Raw genomic sequence first — 11,596 nt, 5'->3', positions numbered from 1 at the left:
CAAGCTTTAACACTATGTCACGCCTGGTGCCATATCTTGTGACACCAGAACCACGAAGAATTGCCCGATTCATTGGGGGCTTAGAACCGGCGATTAAGGCCAGTGTAAAGGCCTCTAGGCCAACTACCTTAAGGTCAGTTACTGACCTCTCCTTGTCTCTTACACTTGATGCTGTCCGTCTGAGGGCACAAAGGAGCAAGGAGGCTGAAAAGCGAAAGCGTGAGGATGATACCTCACGAAAGTCCGGTAAAAAGCACCGTGGAAACGGTGAGGGCAAAAGAGGGTCGGAGGCAAAGAAGGAGGGGCAAGCTGATGGAAGACCTCACTGCAAGGTCTGCAAGAAACCTCACTCCGGGAAGTGTAGGTTTGCGTCTGGTTCACAGTCGCAACAAAGGACTCCATCCTGTGGGCTATGCAAGTCCAAGGAGCATAAGACAGTGGAGTGCAAAAAGATAAAGGATGCAACCTGCTTTAATTGTAACGAAAAGGGGCACATAAAGAGTAATTGCCCGAAGTATGCCAAGAAGGCGGAAGAGACGAAGAAGTCGAATGCGAGAATTTTTCGCTTGGATGCAAAGGAAGCGGTCAAGGACGACAATGTGCTTACAGGTACTTTTCTCGTAAACAATATATTTGCAAGAGTACTATTCGATTCTGGCGCTGACAAGTCCTTTGTAGACCAGAAATTTTGCCAACTACTAAATATGCCAATCAAAACCCTTGACGTGAAATACGAAGTAGAGTTAGCAGACGGCACGATAGAAACCGTCTCTACTGTTCTAGAAGGATGCGAAATATCCATTAGGAACCATTCTTTTCCTTTATCACTACTTCCTTTCAAACTTGCGGGTTTTGACATCGTGCTAGGCATGGACTGGTTATCCCGTAATCAGGCCCAAATCATCTGCGGCGAGAGGCAGATAGTTTTAAAGACTCCGAATGGTGAATCTCTTACCATTCGAGGGGATACGCATTACGGATTGCCCGAAGACGTATCTATGCTGAAAGCTTCAAGGTGTTTGAACAGAGGCTGTGTAATTTACATGGCTCAAGTGATAATTGAAGAACCAAAGCCGAAGATCGAGGATCTTCCTGTCATTTCTGAATACCCCGAGGTTTTTCCTGAAGAACTACCTGGTTTGCCACCAGATAGACAAGTGGAGTTCAGAATTGACATCATTCCTGGAGCAGCTCCGATAGCAAGAGCACCTTACAGATTAGCGCCAACGGAAATGAAGGAACTGAGGACCCAGTTGGATGAACTGCTGGCGAAAGGTTTTATCAAACCTAGTTCATCTCCCTGGGGAGCTCCTGTCCTATTTGTAAAGAAGAAGGACGGATCAATGCGGTTGTGCATCGACTATAGAGAGCTGAATAAAGTTACCATAAAGAATAGATATCCTTTACCGAGGATCGATGATCTATTCGATCAGCTGCAAGGAGCAAGCTACTTCTCCAAGATCGACTTAAGGTCGGGTTATCATCAACTAAGGGTCAGAGATGAAGATGTACACAAGACTGCGTTTAGGACTCGCTATGGTCATTACGAGTTCCTAGTGATGCCTTTTGGGCTAACAAATGCACCGGCTGCGTTCATGGATCTCATGAATCGCGTTTGCAAGCCGTACTTGGACAAATTCGTCATAGTCTTCATCGACGATATCCTTATCTATTCCAAGAATCAAGCTGACCACGAGAAGCATCTCCGTTGCATTCTCGAATTACTACAACGTGAGAAACTCTACGCCAAATTCTCGAAATGTGAATTCTGGCTACGAGAAGTTCAGTTTTTAGGACACGTTGTGAGTGAGCGTGGTATCCAAGTGGATCCCGCTAAGGTAGAGGCAGTCATGAACTGGCAAGAGCCAAAGACGCCTACCGAGATTCGTAGTTTCCTGGGGTTAGCAGGATACTACCGGAGATTTATCGAAAATTTTTCGAGGATTGCTGCGCCCTTGACTTCCTTGACCAAGAAGAAAGAAAAGTACATTTGGGGCCCGAAGCAGCAAGAGTCCTTTGAAATACTGAAGCAGAAGCTAAGCAACGCACCTGTGTTGACATTACCTGAGGGTACAGATGAATTCGTAGTTTACTGCGATGCATCACACACAGGCATGGGGTGTGTTCTTATGCAGAAGGGCAAGGTGATTGCCTATGCTTCAAGACAATTAAAGGTGCATGAAAAGAATTACACCACCCATGACTTGGAGTTGGGTGCCGTTGTATTTGCACTGAAGTTATGGAGGCACTACCTTTATGGTATTAAATTTGTGATTTATTCAGATCACAAAAGCCTTCAGCACCTGTTCAACCAGAAGGAGTTGAACATGAGACAGCGCCGTTGGATGGAAACCCTGAATGATTATGACTGTGAAATCTGGTACCATCCCGGCAAGGCGAATGTAGTCGCCGATGCATTGAGCAGGAAGGAAAGGGTAAAACCCATTCGAATCAATGCCAAGAGCATTGAGGTTAAGAACAATTTAATGGAAAGGATTTTGGCTGCACAGCGAGAGGCTGTGTTGGAAGCTAATTATCCTAATGAAAAGCTAGGAGTAACTGAGGAGCAGTTGACTCTTAGCAAGGATGGAATTCTTAGGCTGAATGGACGTATATGGGTTCCGATTTATGGGGGACTACGAGATGTTGTTCTCCAGGAAGCCCATAGTTCCAAATACTCAGTCCATCCTGGTGCTGATAAGATGTACCAAGACTTAAAGGCAAATTATTGGTGGATAGGCTTGAAAAAGTCTGTAGCCGCCCATGTAGCAAAGTGCTTGACTTGTGCTCAAGTCAAAGCTGAGCACCAAAAGCCGTCGGGTATGCTACAACAGCCTGAACTTCCCGAGTGGAAGTGGGAATGCGTAACTATGGACTTCATAACCAAGTTACCCAAAACCAGGAAAGGAAACGATACTATATGGGTCATAGTGGATAGGCTGACTAAATCAGCTCATTTTCTACCCATCAAGGAGACGTATAGCTCCGATATGTTAGCCCAACTATATGTTGATAAGATTGTAGCCTTACACGGCATACCTGTGTCTATTATCTCCGACAGGGATACTAGATACACATCTCACTTCTGGAAAAGTTTCCAGCAATCCTTGGGCACGCGTTTAAACTTTAGTACGGCTTACCATCCACAGACGGACGGTCAAAGTGAGCGTACTATCCAAACGCTAGAAGACATGCTTCGTGCATGTGCGATCGATCTAGGTAGTAACTGGGATAAAAACCTACCCCTGATCGAATTCTCCTACAATAATAGCTACCACACCAGCATAAAGGCTGCGCCTTTTGAGGCATTATATGGTAGGAAATGCAGATCGCCTGTTTGTTGGGCGGAAGTAGGAGAGGTCCAATTATCGGGACCAGAGATTGTTTTCCAGACGACGGACAAGATTGTCTAGATCCGGGAACGTCTCAAGGCTGCCCGCGATAGGCAAAAGAGCTACGCTGATCCAAAGCGTAAGGATTTTCACTTCGAAGTGGGTGAAAAGGTATTACTTAAGGTGTCACCCTGGAAGGGGGTGATGAGTTTCGGCAAGAAGGGCAAGCTGAGTCCGAGATACATAGGGCCTTTTGAGGTCATTGAACGAGTCGGATCAGTTGCCTATAAACTAAACTTGCCTGAAGAGCTCAATGGAATTCACAATGTGTTCCACATCTGCAATCTCAAAAAGTGCTTCGCCGACGAATCGTTGGTGATTCCACACACAGATGTGCATATAGATGAGAGCTTAAAGTTCATAGAAAAACCTTTGTCGATTGAAGATCGACAGGTGAAGAAGCTTCGCAGAAAGCACGTACCGATTGTAAAAGTCAAATGGGATGCTCGTAGAGGTCCTGAATATACGTGGGAAGTCGAAGCTACAATGAAAGAAAAATACCCCTATTTATTTGAGTAAATCTCGGGTCGAGATTTATTTTAAGGGGGTGAGGATGTAACACCTCGAATTTTTGTGTCCAATGATGTGTTAACACGTGTCATTTGTTTACACGTGGCATCTATAATAAATAAAGGACTAATTTTGACAAACCTTGAAAGTATATAAATTCGAGGGTTATAAATGTCAACAAGGGTAAATATACTGTATAGTATCCCTAAATGATGCTTAAACCTTCAAACGAATAAATTATAGATCGTACAAAAAATAAAACGCGGAAGAAAGTGAGAGATTACAAACTACAGGGGTTAACTGTGTCAACATGTTTAATAATACCTCTGAGTGACCCTTTAACGTCCCAAAGACTTTGTAACGGTATTATACCCTCACTAAAATAATATATATGAATTTCGCGAAGTTTCGATATGAAACGAGAAAGTTACGATCGAATTCGTAGAAGAAGGGTTAAAAGCGTCAACAGTGAAAGTTAAGGCTTTCCAATATAATTAATAAATAAACCGGGGACTTAATAATGCGGGTAAATAACACGAGGCCCCTATCGGTAAATAACCGAGGGCCAAACCGCAAAGTTACCCCTTCAAAACCGAAAGGTCAGGTAAATCATTACGAAAGATTTCGTTATTAATGGCCAGATTCTGTAATCATTACAAAAAGATTTAAAAATCCTGAAATATTAACCTTAGGCGACCCGCGTAAGGTTTAAACATAAGTTGAGGCGGGCCGCGAGCCCCCTCTATTTCGCGTCTGATATGTGATCTTTAGGCGACCCGCATTAAAACACATGGGAACTCCCATGCGGGCCGCGTAAAGTGCCCAGATGCAGAATTATAGTAACTACTTGGCTTTTGGAACTTTTGAACGATCAAACACCAATTAATGGAGCATGGGCACCCTACATTTGACCCATAACACTTAGGGGACATCTACCCATCACCCCTGACCTGTTGTGGTAGTGTAATGATCATAGGAGCTTGTTTTTGGCTATAAATAGCACCTTTGTGTGCATAACCATTCACACAATCAAAACACACAACTACTGATCATTCTAAGTGCTCCCAAGCCTTCTCTTCTGCTCTATAATCAAGAAACAACTTCTGTAAGTCGTTGATAACCATTTTGGTTTCACTTTTCCATAGTTATAGCTCATAAACGCAACCGTCGTAACTAACGGTTGTCATTACAATAACTCACAAATGATTCAGTCTTATGACGAATCAAAAATGGTTGTGAGTTGGTATTTATGTGGGTATTAAACCTCTAAAATGGTTCCCCCTGATCACCACTCTAACTATGTCAATTATCGAGTCAAACGTGCGGTTAAAAAGTCAACAGAAAGCTATTTTAGCGATTTATGCATAATCTGTAATGTATATGTTATGGAACCTGTTTTGACAATCATAAAATATGATAATAAGTATATAAACTTGTTTGCGCTCGTTTGAATCGATCATTTACTATATTGAACCGGTTCGGAGCCGAAAGTCGCATAAGTTTGACTTTTGCTTTGACTTCAGTTCTGACCCGTTTTAGTGAGGTATGAATATACCTTAGGACTCTCTTAGGACCAGGTCACATGTTGGTATACGCCTCTGTGGTCGGTTCATGAGTTATCCAAGTCTTTAGCGCATTTCCGTCATTCGCCTAAAAGTTGACCGTAACGGCCTTTTAAAATTAAAACAAGTATTTCGGACACGTGAACGGACCAAAACCTTGCTTGTTAACATATAAGCATGTCCCTAAAGTTTCACGTCAATCCGAGGTCTAGAATGAGAGTTATGCTAAAAGGCGCACTTTTAAGAAAGTTTTGTAATTAACGGCGCAATTAGCATAACGCCCATCTAACCCAAGTTTTCGTCACCAAAACTTTTACCCACTGTGGTAAAATAATATTTTGGGAATTTTAAAGATTTTTAATAATTTTTACCTTGCTCATAACCTGCGGTTATGGCTACGGTTCGGTAAATACCGAATATGCCCTTTTTGGCCAAAACGGGAGTTCTACAAGGTCTTTTGACCCGATTCCAATTGCTACTGGTTTTAAATAATAAATAAAGTATTTTAAGCTTTATAAGCTGTTCGGGAAACTCAGATTTCCTGTAGAACTCGAAAATCCCTTTTAAAGTCTTTAAAATGACCGAAAAGCCCCTACGAGGCATAATATTGACTTAGACTCGTTACGGGCATTACGGAAGGTATCCTACTGATACCAAAATACTTTTAAGGCATATTGACTTAGGAAATAAGCGTACGACTCTTATGGTTAACCGTTTCGCCTATTTGCGCACACGGTACGGCTCATGAAACTAGTTTTCGTGCAATAGCCGATACGGGTCAAATAATATTATTTGAACCCCAAAATCCAGAGTATGAACTATAAACCCATATAAAACAAGTCACTGAACTTGTTGGGTCCAAATCATACTCCATTCTCGGTTTTCGCCTTTTCGTGCGAATTAACCATATCTATATATCGGAATCAACCGGTTTAAGCTACGGCTAATATAAGGACCGTTAGGATTCTAAGAGGTTAATTAAAACCTTCGTTCCAGATTAGGAGCCCCAGTAAAAGCTATCGGTGACTTGATCTAAATTAAGGATTAATACTTGCAAAGGTAAATACTTTTGACTTATTTCCCCTATACGGGCTTGGGTTACGGTATATTAATACCGCTTGATTGAGCATTATATACTTCCATCGCTTAGGTGGTTAATTGATTAAATATGATTGGCTCATTTAAACAGTTTTGTTGCTTATAAGCCTTTGGGGGGTTTAATGACCGTTGTCCCGGATATCCTTGGCATCATTTTACGAAATGGCCACGACCATCGACATCCCGGTGTAGGCGTACACCCGGTATAAAGTGTCGACATTAAAACTAAAAGACGTAGCCGTTGGTTTCTGTACTACGGTTTTACGCAAACGTGGTGTGTCTATAAATCTTTAACCCGGCACGACCCGGGCTACTGAACGCATAAAAGAACATGTAAAACGTTCACAAGATCATTATGAATTTTCCCAAGTTATAAAAGAGTTTGTGCCTTGTGCATTCAAATCAATTTTAATAAACATTTTCAAATGTGTCAGTTGAATGTATTTACCAGTGTAAACTGACGTATTTTCCCCAAAAAGATTAAGTGCAGGTACCTAAACGTAATTGGCTGGTATTAGCTCCCTAGCGTCGGGATAAGCCTCGCAAGCTTGATTGCAGTATCTAATGGAACAATACTTTATCTGTATTTACGATCCACTGTGGATATTCAACTTCTGTAATACATTTTGATATTACAATCAGAGGTTGAAATTATATATTTAAATTATGCTTCCGCTGTGCATTATATAATTGTGTGGTTTGACTATATTGTTGCCAACATCGTCACGGTAATCCCCCACCGGGCCCACCGGTGAGACACGTGGAAATCGGGGTGTGACAGGTTGGTATCAGAGCCAACATTGAGTGAATTAAACACTATCCTATTGTGTTTAATCTCAGTGACACAATTGCACATACTTGAGTCTAGACAAGAACTTAGGACAAATTCGGATTATTACTCCTTTTTGTCTTTATTTCGATTGATTTTTAATAAGTTTTGGAGCAGGAAAATGCCACCCGTTATATTCCGAGGAAGAGGAAGGGGACGTAGAGGCCGAGGAGAAATCGTAACACATCACGACCAAGAAGCTGGACCATCTGGTACAAGACATCCTTCGATGACAAGAAGCGAAGAGCCACAGAGACGAAGAGATCTTTACGAACCAGCGAGGCATTCCACTTCGCACAGCTCGACGCCATCCTACCGGCACTCCTTTGGGCCAAATTCAGAAAATGATCCCAATAACCCACAACCTTCCTTCATACCTCTACAACGTTCGGTTTCGCACCGGAATTATGACGACCCTACTCCATACTACGTAGCTCAGTTTAATCCGGCTGACTACATACAGGAACCTTCAGGTTTTGTTCCACTAGGGCCACAAGACCATTTTTCTGAAGATCCCATGGAGGAAGATGAGGATCCAACTGAACCAGCTCGTGGTACGCCCACGCATCCGATAGAAGTATCTGATGGATCTTCATATCATGGTCCACAATATCAAGGCCCAGACAGCTTTATGGCCTTGTTTGACCGACATGAGTGGTACAACACACCATCTCATCAGACATCGCAACCGAGGCATCCACAGGATCCATCTGAGGATTCACGCTTTGAGGCAGTTACGCCACCACCTCCGCCACCGGCACAACCAGTTATACCTGATCCGCCGAGGCATAGGAGGACAAATGCTCGTATGTCTACTCGAGAAAGAGGGGGTAACCACTTCAGCACTCCTCGACATTCTAGTAGCAGCCACTATCCGCCGCTACAAGAAGAAGGACCTTCAAGTCCTATACAAGAAGCGAACTCCGCACCTACTGCACGAAATTCGCCACCATTTGGGTATGACCAACCCATACCAGCTTACACAGGTCCAACGGCTTACAACCCGTTTGAACCGTCACAAGCACAATACAACTACGGCTATGAGCGCGACCCATATGTGGTGTCGGCTAGATATAATGCGCGCTACCCTGACGGAGCACATGGAAACATGGGACCACCGGATTACTCAGCTCATGGGTATCCAATACCTCCCAGACCTCCCGTTCCGCATCAAACGCCACAACCACGATTCTCTCCTCCTGAACAGGAAGAAATACTCCATCGACTAGATCGAGTGGAGAGAGAATTCGAGGAAGAGAAGAAAAGCCACCGAGGATTTCTCAAGGGCTTGGCGAATTTACTAAAGGGCAAGAAGAAGAAACGTGACCATTAGCCCTTAATAGTAGTACTACTGTAATTTCTACTTTGAAATAAGTCCCTGCATGGACAACTTATCGTATTTCAGTCCCTACGTGGACTTACCTTTAGTCCCTGCATGGACACCTATCTTGTATTAGTCCCTGCGTGGACTTGTCACTTATTTTAAAACCTCTCTGGAGGTATGTACTATTTGAAAGACCCGTTTAGGGCAATATGTAATTGTATTTGAGATTTTGGAATGTATGTTATGAGTTTTGTTTTAATATATATAAAAATAAATCAAAACCATTCCTTTTACATTGATCTGCCTAAATAAAGAATCTTAAGGGGGTGAAACCTAGCTTGGGGTCTTTTAAGATCAGTCAAGATGGTACGACCTAGCTGAAAAGATTCTGATTCCCTGTTAACCTCTGTACGCATGTTAACATTCATGGCAGATGTGATTCGTTAAAATCACGCACGTCATTCTTATACAATAATCCTTTAAGGATTTCAAAACCCAACTAAATGATTTATAAATCGCGGGTTAAATCACCAATGAAGGTGATCAATATTATAAAGACGTCCATTTAGTGATGCAATGCCTACGGGCCAGTACTATAAAGACATCCATTTAGTGATGCAATGCCTACGGGCCAGTATTATAAAGACATCCATTTAGTGATGCAATGCCTACGGGCCAGTATTATAAAGACATCCATTAGTGATGCAGTGCCTACGGGCCAATATTATAAAAACATCCATTAGTGATGCAGTGCCTACGGGCCAGTATTATTAAAACATCCATTAGTGATGCAGTGCCTACGGGCCAGTCTTAAAAATAAAGATTTCCATGGAAATCACATTATTGTAAATTACTGGGTTTTATCCCTAAATTATGTAACGAGCAGTTTTAATACTAAAGATCCTGTTTTAAAAGACTTCCGCTGTCGCCTAAATTAAATACCGCAGGATTTCTGTCCCGCGGCTCCTGAAACGGGTCAAACCGGGTCGGGGGCCGTGACAATACTTCCCCACTTCAATGGGAGGTCTAATGATGAACCATACACTCATTTGGCGGAGTTTTCGGCCATATGTAGCACTATTGGGGGGCATGATTTTGCATTAGAAGAGGTCAAGCTTCGGTTATTTCAGTTTTCGCTAAAAGATAAGGTGAAGCATTGGTTTCTTACACTTCCGGAAAATAGTATTCGGACATGGGGCGAGATGCAACAAGTCTTCCTTGACGAGTATTACTCGATGGCAAAGACCGATGATGCTAGAGATGAAATTAGGTCTTTCCGCCAACTCTCAAGTGAACCATTGCATGAAGCTTTCATAAGGTACAAGGAATTGATTCGAAAGTGCCCACATCATCAAATTGAAAAGTGGGAGTTGGTTAAATGCTTTGTGAGAGGATTGGATGACGAGACATGGAATCGCCTTGAGTCAACGAGCAATGGAACTTTATTAAGTAACCATGAAGATGATTATTGGGAATTTCTCGAGAGGATGAGCAAGCGGTCAAAGGCAAAAGAGTCGGCTGATAGAGCTAAAAAACATCCCGTATCCCAGTTACTTCCCGATCTTGACTCTAAGGATCGGATTTCTACTTTAGAACAGAAGATAGCTCGCACGAAGAAGGATGTGAATGCGCTACAGTTTGCGGTTTGTGAAGATTGTGGGGAGATTGGTCATCGGACCGATCAATGTCAAACAGGACCAGGTGACTACACCGAAGAGGTAAATCAAATGTTCGGTGATAGAAAGAACAATGATATGAATTCGAACACTTATCATCCCAGATTGAGAAACCATCCCAACTTCCGATATGGGAATGCCGCGAATCAAATGAACCCGAATTTTCACCTGGGTAACCAAAGCGGGTCATCATATCAAAATCGCCATGGTGGTAATCAAGGGGGTTACCAACGTAATTACAATCAAGGGTACCAAGGTTGGGACAATAATTACTGTGACAACCCTCAAATTTGCATGTAACCGTACAGTTTATTAATGATAATAAAAGTACTTGATGACTATGCTGAATCATTTAACTGCTCTTCGATTACTGTGTTATAGTTACATGTGCGTGTTAGCATACTGGTAATATACAGAAAAGTTACTAAATGGTCCCGTATATTTTCCTATGTGTTAGGAATTAATTTCGTTACAAAAATATAGGTATAAGACGCCTTACGGAACAATTAAACAAATTAACGAAACAGTATCCGACTGAACAACCAGACATTACCCGGGACACCAAAATTTCGTTAGAAACATTATTTTATTATTCTTAAATCATGGTCACAAAAATCCCCACACACTATAGAAACATGACATACACCCACTATTCTAGAAAATACCCATAACCTCCTAATTATTTACCTATTAGTTACCAAAATTTTACAATTTACCCCCCCCCCCCCAACCGAATTTTCAGCCAAATCATTACCATATATTTTGTTAAGATTTTATTCCTTGTAATCTTCATTTGATTGGACCACCTTATTTGCTACACTTACCAAGATATTACAATGATGACTAGTAGGATGGGCTAGAGATTTATTCCATCATTGCATCTTCACCAACTAGTTCACCCCACCATTTTTCTCACTCCTCTCCCTCTCATTTTCAGCTGCCCACATCTGAATTCATCACCATCACTTCAACCTCCACTCCTTTGATCCATCTTTAAGTCTAAAACAAGTGTTAGAAAGAAGCCTTGTGGAGTTTGGAGCATTAGAGCCTTGAAGAAGCATCACCACTTGCATTCTCACACCTCTTTCACCATCATTTCTTGTTCACAAGTTCATCCCTAGCCCTTGTGCTAGTAGTAAGTCTTCGATCTAGCTCTTGAATCATTTCTACGTTGATTGTTCGAAACATTGTTGTTTGAAGCTTAA

The sequence above is a fragment of the Helianthus annuus genome, chromosome 9, assembly GCF_002127325.2.
Source record: "Helianthus annuus cultivar XRQ/B chromosome 9, HanXRQr2.0-SUNRISE, whole genome shotgun sequence".
NCBI classification, from domain to species: Eukaryota; Viridiplantae; Streptophyta; class Magnoliopsida; order Asterales; family Asteraceae; genus Helianthus; species Helianthus annuus.
This window is presented reverse-complemented; position numbering follows the sequence as displayed.